General features: G+C 42.6%; 1 protein-coding gene across 1 annotated transcript in view; it reads left to right on the top strand.

Moving 5' to 3' along the window:
• EP300 (E1A binding protein p300) overlaps nucleotides 1–14,587 on the top strand; it is a 93,352-nt gene that overhangs the window by 11,732 nt on the left and 67,033 nt on the right. The window lies entirely within an intron of this gene.

The raw sequence follows: 14,587 nt of genomic DNA, 5'->3' as shown, positions 1-14,587 counted from the left end.
GACCCAGGTTAGAGTGCAATGGTGTGATCTCAGCTCACTGCAACCTCCGCCTCCTGGGTTCAAGCAATTCTCATGCCTCAGCCTCCCGAGTAGCTGGGACTACAGGCATCCACCACCACGCCTGGCTAATTTTTGAGATAGGGTTTCACCATGTTGATCAGGCTGGTCTTGAACTCCTGGCCTCAAGTGATCTGCTCGCATTGGCCTCGCAAAAGTGCTGGGATTACAGGCATGAGCCACTGTGCCCGGCTGGATAATTATTTAATAAATTGGGGAGCATAGGAAGCATAGTATTTGTGAAGTGGGTAGGCAGGTGTGATGGGGGTAGTGATGTTACATTTGGGGCATTTTGAAGTTGTGTGGTTCTTCTGAGTTGAGCAGTCAGTCACTCTTCATTTGCTGCACCTTTATCTCATTTTAGCCAACAGACATTGAATACCTACCAAGGCTTAGGCATTTGCAATGTAAAGACGAAGTAAGGTGCCTTCTGCTGTCAGAGACTTTAGAGATACAGTGGGGTTGGTATACATGTCCACACAGTTTTCTCGTAAGTTATGCTTTAAAAGGTTTTTTAAGTGTTCTGTATAAAGGCAGGGGATAGGAGTTGCTTTTGACAGAGTAGGTTTGGAGCGTTGATGGAAAACTTCATGGAGAAAATGTATATTTGAACAGGGTTGGTGGAAATTAAAGTAACGTACCTTAGAAGTAGGGAAAGTTGGAAGGGTTTTTCAGATGAAGCTAACGTGGTTCTGATGTGGCTAGAATATACGCTGTGTGATAGGGTTTTTCATGGGAGAGAGATGGGAAAGGATGTTGGGATTCTATTGTGGAAAGAGAAATATGCTAAGGAATTTGCCATTTATCTTAGCATCAGGATAAAAATTGTATGAGCAGGGGAGTGACATGGTTGGGGAAAGACTAATTCTGGTAACACTGTACAGAGCAGCAGTAGGTAGAACCTATGGCAGGAAGACTAGGAGTATGTTATTTACCTCTTTTGAAATGAGCTTGTCATTTGCCTTGGAAGTTTTTGGTAAATTGTAATTAACAAAGTGAATTGTATATTTTGTTCAAGATCCATGCTTGGTTTGCCAGTCGTTATAAATGTAGAAAATATACCAGATACCAACTTAGAAACCAATCACTCTCCCTCTTATTTACAGATAGGCAAGGTTTTTTTTGTTGTTTTTGTTTTGTTTTGTTTTTAAAGGGTATGTTTCTCCATGTAGGATTCCCTATAGGACTTCCCTTGTAACAAATCTCGAGGTTTGCTCAAAATCAAGAACTGTTCGGTGACAGTTAAGTTAGCACATAATTTAGGCTTACTATAAAACATGTCCTTGGGTTGATTCTTAAGGTGGGATTTTAATAAATAATAGTGTCTTCATCATGTAGGTTTTTTTTTTTCATACAGAGTCTTGCTCTGTTGCCCAGGCTGGAGTGCAGTGGCGTGGTCTTGGCTCACTGCAACCTCCGCCTCCCCGGTTCAAGTGATTTTCCTGCCTCAGCCTCCCAAGTAGCTGGAATTACAGGCGTCCACCACCACACCCAGCTAATTTTTGTATTTTTAGTAGACACAGGGTTTTGCCATGTTGACCAGGCTGACCTCGAACTCCTGACCTCAGGCGATCTGCCCGCCTCAGCCTCCCAAAGTTCTGGGGTGACAGGCGTGAGCCACCGTGCCCGGCCTCATGTAGTTATTTTTACAAGAAGTGTCACTGTATTAATACATTGAAAAAGAGCAAGGTGAATTGTCAATGTGAATTTTCTAAACATGACGCCAGGTCACGTTCTTGATCAATTAAAGCACTTCATTTTTTTAAAATTCAGGACTTAAGGCTGGGCGCAGTGGCCTACACCTATAATCCCAGCACTTGGGGAGGCTGAGGCAGGTGGATCACTTGAGGTCAGGAATTCAAGACCAGCCTGGCCAACGTGGTGAAACCCCATCTCTACTAAAAATACAAAAATTAGCTGGTCATGGCCAGGCGCAGTGACTCACACCTGTAATCCCAGCACTTTGGGAGGCCGAGACAGACAGATCACAAGGTCAGGAGATTGAAACCATCCTGGGTAACACGGTGTAACCCCGTCTCTACTAAAAACACAAAAAAATTAGCCGGGCGTAGTGGCGGGCGCCCGTAGTCCCAGCTACTCGGGAGGCTGAGGCAGGAGAATGGCGTGAACTCGGGAGGCGGAGCTTGCAGTGAGCTGAGATCGTGCCATGGCACTCCAGCCTGGGTGACAGAGCGAGACTCCGTCTCAAGGAAAAAAAAAAAAAAAAAAGAAGCCGGGCGTGGTGGACGCCTGTGCTACTCGGGAGGCTGAGGCAAGGGAATCTCTTGAACCCAGGAGGCGGAGGTTGCAATGAGCTGAGATTGCACCTGAGCCACAAGAGTGAAACTGCATCTCAAAAAAAAAAAAAATTCAAGATTGAAATGTGTTGGGGTTTTTGTTTGTTTGTTTGTTTGTTTCTTTTTTTGAGATGGAGTCTCACTCTGTCATCCAGGCTGGAGTGCAGTGGTATGGTCTCGGCTCACTGCAGCCTCCGCCTCCCAGGTTCAAGCTATTCTCCTGCCTCAGCCTCCCGAGTAGCTGGGACTACAGGCGCATGCCACCACAGCCGGCTAATTTTTGTATTTTTAGTAGAGATGGAGTTTCACTATGTTGGCCAGGCTGGTCTTGAACTCCTGACCTCGTGATCCACCCGCCTCGGCCTCCCAAAGTGTTGGGATTACAGGCGTGAGCCACCATGCCCGGCGTGTTGGGGTTTAAGAATAAACTTCAAGTTAACCTCTTCCCAAAGTATAAGTATACCTTTTGATGTCATGACAGCAGGACCATGTTAAGAGTACATATTTTGAAATTTGCTTGCACTTTTGCCCTTTCACTTTATTGGATTTCAAAATTCAACAGCTGTCAGCATTCGTAGCTATGTAATCCTGTATAATTATCATCTTTTATCCAAATTTCTATAAAACTTAAAAGTTTTCCTAATTTTTTTGGAAGTATTAGAGATCTTGCCTATCTTTCCAGCATGGATATTTTATTTTACTTTTCTTACTGTTCCTTCAAATTACGTAGTTTGAAATGTTTGTACCTCTTTATTTCCTTGCTAGGTGGGTTGTTTATATGATTAGATAATTCCTCATTTACAGAGAGTTAAAAAGTACCTTTTTTAAATGAAGTACTGAATAGAGGTTAGGAAAGTTGTTGGAACCTGATAAATTTGTAAAATTTACAAAATTTCTGATTTTAAAAGCTACAGTTTTAAAATTTCATGCTTTTTAAGCATCCGGTGTAAGAGTAGGAGTGTCCAAAAGCAATAAGAACAAGAAATCTTTGTAAGATTGGTAGTTTCAGTGTTTAGCCAAACCATTATCAGAATTAGAATGACTAATGTTATGTAGGTTTGATTTTCAACTCCATTCTTTTTCTGTTTCGTTTTTTAAAAAATTCCAAATCTCTAACCTGGACTTGGCGCTCGGAGTCTTCTGATCTCTGCCCACCTCATCACTCACTTTGTTCTCCCCACTTTGTTTATTTCAATTGCTGAACTGGCTGAGCTTTTACTCCTCCCCACCTTAGGTTGTTCCATTCTTCATCTGTCAAGCTCCTACTCATCCTGTGGACTCAACCACTGGGTTAGATGAAAGAAAAGTTTGGCTGGGCGCGGTGGCTCACCCTTGTAATCCCAGCACTTTGGGAGGCCGAGGCGGGCGGATCATAAGGTCAGGAGATCGAGATCACGGTGAAACCCCGTCTCTACTAAAAAAAAAAAAAAAAAAAAAAAATTAGCCGGGCATGGTGGCGGGCGCCTGTAGTCCCAGCTACTTGGAGAGGCTGAGGCAGGAGAATGGCGTGAGCCTGGGAGGCGGAGCTTGCAGTGAGCCGAGATTGCGTCACTGCAGCCTGGGCGACAGAGCGAGACTCCGTCTCAAAAAAAAAAAAAAAAAGAAAAAGAAAGAAAAGTTTGACGTGTCCACTCTTTAAAAACCATTAAGTGTTTTTTGTTGTTTGTTTGAGACTGTCATGCAGGCTGTGGTGCATGCAGTGGCGCAATCTTGGCTCATGGCAGCCTCGACCTCCTGGGCTAAATGATCCTCCCACCTCAGCGTGTAGCTGCACCACCATGCCTGGCTAATTTTTAAGTTTTTTTTGTAGAGGCAGGGTCTTGCTGTGTTGCCCAGGCTTGTCTAAAACTCCTGGGCTCAAGCAACCTGCCTTGGCCTCCCAAAGTGCTGTGATTACAGTTGTGAGCCACCTGCTGAGTCTGACCTAAAAGCATTTCTTTATTTTTATTTTTTGAGATGGAGTCTCGCACTGTCGCCCAGGCTGGAGTGCAGTAGCGCGATCTCGGCTTACTGCAACCTCCGCCTCCAAGGTTCAGGTGATTCTCAAGCCTCAGACTCCTGAGTAGCTGGGATTACAGGTGTGTGCCATCACCCCCGCCTCATTTCTGTATTTGTAGTAGCGATGGGGTTTCACCATGTTGGCCAGGCTGGTCTCAAACTCCTGATTTCCGCCGGCCTCAGCCTTCCAAAGTGCTGAGATTACAGGCGTGAGCCATCATGCCCAACGTAAAAGCATTTTAATGCCACAGAGAAAGTCAGCTAAAGAGAGGGAGAAGCAGTAGATGGATTCTGTCTTCTAAGTGAGATTTGAGAATTGACTAGATTTTAAATAATTAATAAAGGTATTTTACTTAATGAACACAGTTTAAGAGAACTGAGTTGATTTTGCTTCATTTTACCTAAAGCACAAAGGTGTGTTTACTCAACAAATAATATGTGAGCCGTTTAAGTAAAAAAAAAAAAAAAAAAAAAAAAGTGTAACTGTGAGAGATACTGATATAGTAGAATTAGATTTTGAGCCAAAATTATTTTAATTTTAAATTACATTTTGTGTCATAGTTAAGTAACTAGAAAATTGTCTGATTTATGTTCGTAGTACAGTGTTTGGGATTATATTTTTAATGGTCTTAATTTTGAAGGTTATGCTTCATTTATATAATACATTTGTTTAATTTCTCACATATCATTGAATTATTTTGATCCTTTGATTTTTGGAAAGGCTAAATGAACCGAGTTTATTTTTTTATTTATTTATTTGGAGTTTGGCTTTTGTTGCCCAAACTGGAGTGCAATGGTGCAGTCTCGGCTCACTGCAACCTCTGCCTCCTGGGTTCAAGCAATTCTCCTGCCTCAGCCTCCCAAGTAGCTGGGATTACAGGCATGCGCCACCACACCCAGCTAATTTTGTATTTTTTTTTGTAGAGACAGGGTTTCTCCATGTTAGGCTGGTCTTGAACTCCGGACCTCAGGTGATCGCTTGCCTCGGCCTCCCAAAGTGCTGGGATTACAGGCGTGAGCCACCACGCCCGGTCACCAAGTTTATTTTATAAGGGATTATATGGTTAAATCTGTTGCAAGGAGCAGACCACAAGCAATATAGAAGACAACAAGGGTGATCTACAGAATCAGTATGTAATAACGAAAGGATGTTTTGACTCAACACTAGTTTCCCATGTGTTTAATCCAAACTCAGTTGTTGTTTAAATTGTCACATTTCTAATACACGGTCCACTGGGTAAACCATGTATAAGGATACACTTTTCTTTTTCTTTCTTTCTTTTTTTTTTTTGAGACAGGGTCTCATTCGGTCGCCCAGTCTGGAGTGCAGTGGCGTGATCATGGCTCACTGCAACCTCAACCTCAACCTCCTGGGCTCAAGCAATCCTCCCGTCTCAGCCTCCCAAGTAGCTGGCACTACAGCTGTGCACCACCATGCCTGGCTAATTTTTGTATTTTTTTTGTTGACACTGGGGTCTTTCTACATTCCAGGCTGGTCTTGAACTCCTGCATTCAAGCAACCCTCCAGCCTTGGCCTTCCAAAGTGGTAGGATTATAGGCGTGAGCCACGGTGCCCAGCCTATGCTAAACTTTTCAAATCAGATTTATATGTGTCCTGTCCCATTTTACTTCACCATGATTGGACTCAGTGTACACTCAGATGAAGAAACTTAAAAAAAAAAAAATACTGCTCCTTGTGAAGCAGAAGAAACATTTTACTGAAAGTCATGTTTGTATTGGAGCATCATTAAAGGCATTAAAGGAACTTGTGAACAAACTACTTGGTAGAAGCAGCCTGGTGATGTTGATTCGTTGATACTTTAATAAGCAGGAAATGTTTTACTGGAGATAGTTCATTCATTTCAACAGTCATTTGTGATACTGTTTTTTAATATTTGCCATAGGGTAGTTAAAACATAATGGAACAAAGTTCAGGTTTATAAATTTTTAATTAAATATAAAGAGGGCAAAAGTAGATAAATATCTAAGAGCTCACCTTACTATTTAGAAAAAATACTTGCTGGCCCAGCGCTGTGGCACATGTGTGTAATCCCAGCACTTCGGGAGGCCAAGGTGGGAGGCTTGCCTGAGCCCAGGAGATTCAGACCAGTCTGGGTAACATGGTGAGACCCCCATCTCAACAAAATAAAAAAAAATTAGGTGTGGTGATGTGTGCCTTTGGTGGCAGCTACTAAGGAGGATTGCTTGAGCCAGGAGGTGAAGCTGCAGTGTGCTGTGATCCCATCGCTCCACTCCAGTCTGGGTGACAGAGCAAGACCCTATCTCAAAAAAAAAAAAAAAAGGGAAAAACATGAGACAGCAATCAAATACAATAGATTTGGCTTCAGTAAATTAAAACCCTCACTGTAGGCCCTAGAATAACAAGACTTCTATATTACTAAAGTTGATTACTGCTTGATGAACTCTGTACGTGTGATGTGGCTAGTATGAACTTCTGAGGTTGTTGAGATTAATGAGAATAAACGTGAGGTGCCAAGAAAAATGCCTGACACATTGAAAGTGCTGGATAAATGTACGCTGTCATCATTGTAAGCTGGGATATCTCCTAATGGTGTAATGAGTCCATTGAATAACAATAGGTAACATGTTTATAGTGCTTAGCGTGTGCCAGGTACTGTTCTAAACACTTTACATTTATTCACTCATTTAATCACAAATAACATGAAGTGGGCACTTTGCTGTTATGCAGAGATGGAAACAAGGTTATTCCCTGCATCTTTTTTTTTTTTCGGCGGCGAGAGGAGGATGGGGACGGACAAAGTTGGTGTTTTTGGAGCTTCTGAGAGCCAAGCTTCAGGCCATGCTTCCCCCCTTCCCCCCCAGAGATGTAGTCTCGCTTTGCTTTCCAGGCTGGAGTGCAATGGCGTGATCTCAGCTAAATGGAACCTCTGCCTCCCGGGCTCAAGCGATTCTCTTGCCCCAGCCTCCTGAGTAGCTGGGATTACAGGCGCCTGCCAACATGCCCAGCTAATTTTTGTATTTTTAGTAGAGATGGGGTTTCACCATGTTGGCCAGGCTGGTCTCGAACTCTTGACCTCAGGTGATCCGCCCGCCTCAGCCTCCCAAAGTGCTGGGATTACAGGTGCGACCCACTGTGCCCATCCTTTCCCCCACCCCTTTTTTTTTAAGTTACTGAGACAGAGCCTCACTTGGTCACCCAGGCTGGAGTGCAGTGGCAGGATCATAGCACACTGCAGCCTCAACCTCCTGGGCTCAAGCAGGCCCTTTGGGTAACTGGGACCTGTAGGTGCATGCCAGCATATCCAGCTAATTTTTTTTTTTTTTTTTTTTTGAGACAGTCTCACTCTGTTGCCCAAGCTGGAGTGCAGTGGCACCACTGCAACCTCTACCTCCTGGGTTCAAGCGATTCTCCTGCCTCAGCCTCCCGACTAGCTGGGACTACAGGCACATGCCACCATTCCCAGCTGATTTTTTTATTTTTAGTAGAGATGGGGTTTCACTGTGTTGGCCAGGCGAGTCTTGAACACCTGGCCTCAAGCGATCCACCCACCTCGGCCTCCCAAAGTGCTGGGATTATAGATGTGAGCCGCCACATCCGGCCTATATCCAGCTAATTTTTTAAAATAATATTTTTGGGCCGGGCGTGGTGGCTCACGCTTGTAATCCCAGCACTTTGGGAGGCCGAGGCGGGTGGATCACGAGGTCAGGAGATCGAGACCAGGTGAAACCCCGTCTCTACTAAAAATACAAAAAAATTAGCTGGGCGTGGTGGCGGACGCCTGTAGTCCCAGCTACTCAGAGAGGCTGAGGCAGGAGAATGGCATGAACCCGGGAGGCGGAGCTTGCAGTGAGCCGAGATTGCGCCACTGCACTCCAGCCTGGGCGACAGAGCGAGACTCCGTCTCAAAAAATAAAAAATAAAAAAAAATAATAATAATAATAATATTTTTGTAGAGAGGTGGTCTTTCTCCACTCGGCTTTCCAATGTGCTAGGATTACAGGGGTGAGCCACCCTGCTGGCTGTCTTTTCCTTTTTATTTTTTCACACTTCCAGTGGTCCTTGGGATCTGTGTATACTTTAGAATCATCTTGTCCAGTTTCTTGACAAACTTCTAGAAGTTTGATTGATACTGCATTGAATCTATAGATCAGTATTGGGGAATGATGTCTTTAATACTGAGGATTTCTGTCTTAAATGTTTGAGATATTCTATTTAGTCAGCCTTTACTTTTGAGTTTACACCTGTTTTATACATTGTCAGTTTTTCCATATGTTATAAATCTTTTTTTTTTTTTTCTTTTTTGAGATGGAGTCTTGCTCTGTCGCCCAGGCTGGAGTGCAGTGGCGCAGTCTCGGCTCACTGCAAGCTCCGCCTCCCGGGTTCACGCCATTCTCCTGCCTCAGCCTCTCCAAGTAGCTGGGACTACAGGCGGCCGCCACCACGCCTGGCTAATTTTTTGTATTTTTAAGTAGAGACGGGGTTTCACCGTGGTCTCGATCTCCTGACCTCATGATCCGCCCGCCTTGGCCTCCCAAAGTGCTGGGATTACAAGTGTGAGCCACCGCGCCCGGCTTTTTTTTTTTTTTTTTTTTTTTTTTTTTTTTTAAATTTGAGATAGAGTCTCACTGTTGTCACCCAGGCCGGAATACAGTGGTATACTCTCTGCTCTCTGCTCACTGCAAACTCTGCCTCCTGGATTCAAGCAATTCTTGTGCCTCAGCCTTCTGAGTAGCTGGGACTACAGACATGTGCCACCATGCCCAGCTAATTTTGGTATTTTTAGTGGAGACTGGGTTTCACCACGTTGGCCAGGCTGGTCTCAGCTGGTCTCAAACTCCTGAACTCCAGCAGTCCACCTGTCTCAGCCTCCCAAAGTGCTAGGATTACAGGCGTGAGCCACTGTACCCGGCTATACGTTATTTAAAAAATTATTTGTAACCATTTGTTGCTGGCATACAGAAATTCACTTTGATATGCTTATATTTATGGTATAACCAGTCACCTTGCTAACCTCTCACAATTTCCAGTTGTGTGTATTTCTTTAAAATTGACAACAGTTGTGTATATTCATGGGGTACAGTGTGATGTTATATGTATTTGCTTTGAATTTTCTATGTCAACAGTTATATTATCTGCAGACAATAAGTTTTGTTTCTTCCTTTTTCTTTCCTTCTTTTTTTTTTGAGACGGAGTTTTGCTTTTGTCACCCAGGCTAGAGTGCAATGGCACTATCTCGGCTCACCACAACCTCCGCCTCCCATCAAGTGATTCTCCTGCCTCAGCCTCCTGAGTAGCTGAGGTTACGGCTTGCGCCACCACGTACCGCTAATTTTGTATTTTTGGTAGAGACAGGGTTTCTCCATGTTGCTCAGGCTGGTCTCGAACACCCGACCTTAGGTGAATGCCTGCCTTGGCCTCCTAAAGTGCTGGGATTACAGGCAAGAACCACCGTGCCCAGACTTTTTTCTGTTTTTTTTCTTTTTTAGAACTTGTAACCTTTTTTTTTTTTTTGAGACAGAGTCTCACTCTGTTGCCCAGGCTGGAGCGCAGTGGTGCAATCCCCAATCACTGCAAGCTCTGCCTCCCAGGTTCACGCCATCCTCCTGCCTCAGCCTCCCAAGTAGCTGGGACTACAGGCGTCTGCCACCGTGCCCGGTTAATTTTTTGTATTTTTTAGTAGAGACGGGGTTTCACTGTGTTAGCCAGGATGGTCTCGATCTCTCCTGACCTCGTGATCTACCCGCCTCGGCCTCCCAAAGTGCTGGGATTGCAAGCATGAGCCACCGCGCCCAGCCACCCCTTTTTTTATGTGTGTATGAGACGGAGTCTCGCTCTGTCACCCAGCCTGGGGTGCAGTGGTACTGTCTCTGCTCACTGCAACCTCTGCTTCCCAGGTTCAAGCGATCCTTTCAGCCTCCCAAGTAGCTGGGATTACAGGTGCCCGCCACCACAGCCAGCTAATTTTTTGTTCTGTTTTGTTTTTAGTAGAGACGGGGTTTCACTGTATTGGCCAGGCTGGTCTCGAGCTCCTGACCTCAAGTGATCTGCCCACTTTGGCCTCCCAAAGTGCTGGGATTACAGGTGTGAGCCACTGTGCCTGGCCAAGATGAATCTTATATTTTCTTTATCCTTTGTTACTATGGCAAATGACAGTTTATAGATGTTCTAGTGTCCCCTGGATTCCTGGGATTATCCCAGCTTGATGATGATTTTTAAGACTTTGGTTTGCTCTTTTTAAAGAGTCTTGTTTCTGTGTCCATGAAGAAGATTGGCCTGTGTTTTTCTTACATTGGCCATGTGTAATTTTTATAATATTATTTCTGTTTTGTTTAGAAGTATTTGTGTTAGCTCGAATTGTATTTTCCTTGAAAGTTTGGTGTAGGGCATGCCTGTAAACAATTCGGATATAGTGCTTTCTTTATGGAAAGATTAACCAAGGACTTATTTCTCTAGTAGTAGTAGGATTACAGTGGTCTGGTTTCTCTTGTGTTTTTCTTTTAAACTTTTATAAATGGAAAATTTCAATTTAATGGAATATATTATAAAAAAATCCCATGTGCCTATTACCCAGCTTCAAGTTTACTAGTATATTATACTACTCTTCCCTCCTTTTTTGCTGGAGTATTTTAAAGCAAATCCTAGCCATGTCATTTCACCAGAAATATTTCAGTATATATCTTTCAGTAAAAAGGGTTTATTTTAAAATTATGCCATTGTTACAGTCAGTAAAGTTAATGATTTCTTGATATCACCCATTACTCAGTCTGTACTTAAATATCTCTTACACTCATTTCAAAATGTGTGTTCAGAGTTGGCTTGTTTGAATCAGGATTCCACCCCCACCCCCAGCTTATGCTATGGATTTGTTGGAGAAACTGGGACATTCCATAATCCAATATGATTTCTTTTTTATTAAGGTTTGAGTATTTTCTCTGGAATTTATTTATTTTGTATATTTTCTTTATTTGTATAAAGTTGATAATAGTATTGCTTTGTCTTTTAATTTTCTTTTTTTCTTAACCTTCTTGAAGTTCATCTTTCGTTACTCCAAAAAACTAACTTCTAGTTTTGGTAATGCTGTTATGTTCCTATTTCCTCTTTCATTTATGCTTTAATCTTTGATTGTCTTCTTTCTATTAATACTGTTTTTCTAATATAATTTGGATACTTAATTCACTATTTTTTAGCAACCTCAGGAGACTCACTAGAGAATTCATTAATTTTTAACTTTATTTTCTAACATAGGCCTTTAGGTTTTGAAATACTTTTTTTTATTACTCAATTTCCTTTGTGCTTTCTTTTGTAATTTATCACTGCCTGTTTTTAAAATTTCTAAAGTGGAGATTTTCTTGCCCTCTATGTTCAGTATGCTAATGATAAAATATTTTCTTGGATACTCCAGGGGAAAGTAAAAATTGCAAATAAAGTATGATCTCAGTTTTGTAAAACACATAAATATAAGGAAATAATGAAGGAACTATATTAGTATATTAAGCAGTCATTTTTGAATAGTGGTTTTAGGTCAGTTTTGTTACACATTTGGGTATTTGTTGTTGTTTGAGATAGGATCTCGCTCTGTCACCCAGGCTAGAGTGCAGTGGTGCATTCACGGCTCACGGCAGCCTCAACTTTCCAAGCTGCCGCGATCCTCCTTCCTCAGCCTCCCTAGTAGCTGAGACCACAGGTGCAGGCCACTAGGCCTGGCTAAGTTTTGTATTTTTTTGTACAGTTTGGTTTTCTCCATGTTGCCCAGGCTGGCCTGCTAAGCTTGAGCCATCTGCCCTCCTTGGCCTCACAAAGTGCTGAGATTACAGGTTGTGAGCCAAAGTGCTCAGCCTTGTGACACATTTTTGATGGAGGAGTCCATATGATATTTCAAAAGGAAAGATTAATTCTGTAGAACTCTGGACTCTAAATTATGCCCTGAGATCTTGGGATACAATTTGATTTAGTTTATATATGACCACATGTTGGTTTAGTTAATATATGACCACGTGCTTACTATGTTGCCAGTAGGCAAGGAGCTGGTATATAAGTGGTAAAACACGTCCTTTTCAAAGAGTGTATGGGTAGAGTGAGGGGTGGTCACAAGGGATGGCAAGGGGAGGAGAGGAGGCAAACCCAGAGATAATTGCAGTGACATGATAAAATGCTAAAAGGTACAGAAGGAGCAGGATTGGGAAGGAAAAAAAAAAAACTACAAGAATAAGAAGGGCACATACAGGAAGAGTTATACTTAGGAACCAAGATTAATTGGATCAAGTAGACCATTAAGGCAATATTTTGTCTTCAAGGGATGGACTATTTTTTAAGAGGATAATAGCTGTAGATTTTTTGTTGTTGTTAGTAGACAGAGTCTCACAGTGCCCAGACTTGATGTGAATTCCTGGGCTCAAGCTATCCTCTTGCCTCAGCCTCCTGAGTAGCTTGGACTATAGGTGTGTACCACTTTGCCCAGCATCCAGTAATGCCTTTTTAATGTGAAAACTACTTTAGAGAATCAAAAGGAAAGAAACCTCAAATAGTTTCTGTAATAAGTTAATACTATCAGTAGGTCAATCAGGAGTAATTTTCTTACCCCAGGGGACTTTTGGTGATGTCTGGAGACAGTTTTGATTGTCACAATTGGGATATGGGTGCTACTGGCATAAGTAGAAAGACCAGGAGTCTCCTGATGATATTAGAGGGCACAAGACAATCCCCCTCCACCCACAACAAAGAATTATCACATAGCTCAAAATGTTAATAGTGCCAGGGTTGAGAAACCCTGCATTAATCTATACTTAGCACCCAGTTTTGTTTGTTTGTTCTTTTTTGAGACAGGATCTTGCTCTGTCACCCAGGCTGGAGTGCAGTTGTGCCATTAGAGCTCACTACAACCTCAAATTCCTGGACGCAAGTAATCCTCCCACCTTGGCCTCCTGAGTAGCTAGGACTATAGCTTAGTGCCGCCACACCCAGCTGACTTTATTGTTTGTAGAGACAGGGTCTTGCTATGTTGACCTGGGCTGAAGAATTCCTCCTGCCTTGGCCTCCCAAAGTACTGAGATTACAGGTGTGAGCTACCAGGGCTGGTCTTGCACTCTGTTTTTGATAGGGGTGGTTTGTATGGTGAAGGAGCCAGAGGCATGGTGTTGTACCCTATTCTGGCTAGATTTTGGTTAAGGAAAGCATTCTGTAGGCTACAGGTCAAAAACTCAGCCTGTTGAAGGCCTGCTTTGAGGCAGGTACTATATAGGAACTTGGTAAAAATGGTGGATAGCCCTCTGCTTAACTGGAGCACACACTGAATGTTCCACAAATGACAGATCTTTTGTATCAGTTGTCTGTCTTTATGTATTACAATATTTAAAATGTTTTCTTTCCATCCTGAGTTTAGTTTGTTTATAGATATTTTAACTGTTCTTCTAAGGAACTTGGGAATATTAATACAGCTTAATTGCATTTCTTTTTTCCATGACTGTGGATACAAACCTTTAGCTAGCAACTCATGTAATAATGGGTGTTGCACTTTTTTTTTAGCAAAAAATAAAATTTTATTTCAACTATTATGCTAATTCTGTAACATTATTTAGAATGTTTTTTCTTTTTTTAATTATAGTTTAAGTTTTGGGATACATGTGCAGAACGTGCAGGTTTGTTACATAGGTATACATGTGCCATGGTGGTTTGCTGTACCCATCAATCCGTCATCTACATTAGGTATTTGTCCTAATGCTATCCTCCCCTAGCCCCCCATCCCCCGACAGGCCCTGGTGTCTGATGTTCCCCTCTCTGTGTCCGTGTGTTCACATTGTTTAACTCCCACTTATGAGTGAGAACATGCAGTGTTTAGTTTTCTCTTCCTGTGTTAGTTTTCTGAGAATGATGGTTTCCAGGCTTTATCCTTGTCCGTGCAAAGGACGTGAACTCATCCTTTTTTATGGCTGCGTAGTATTCCATGGTGTATATGTGCCATATTTTCTTTATCCAGTCTGTCATTGATGGGGGGTGTTGTACTTTCAATCCCTTTGGTCTTATTTTAGGTACAGTTCTTAAGTGTTTAAGTCTGTTGATATAACCAAGTATCCCCTCGATTTAAACAATCTATAAAAATGGTTTTAGTATGACCTAAAAAACTACAATACATATATACAATAGTATATATATATAGGGCTGTGTGTGGTGGCTTGCACCTGTAATCCCAGTACTTTGGAAGGCTGATGCGGACAGAGCTTCAGCTCAGGAGTGTAAGACCAGCCAGGTCAACGTG

The sequence above is a fragment of the Nomascus leucogenys genome, chromosome 7b (assembly GCF_006542625.1).
Source record: "Nomascus leucogenys isolate Asia chromosome 7b, Asia_NLE_v1, whole genome shotgun sequence".
Classification (NCBI taxonomy): Eukaryota; Metazoa; Chordata; class Mammalia; order Primates; family Hylobatidae; genus Nomascus; species Nomascus leucogenys.
This window is presented reverse-complemented; position numbering and strand designations above follow the sequence as displayed.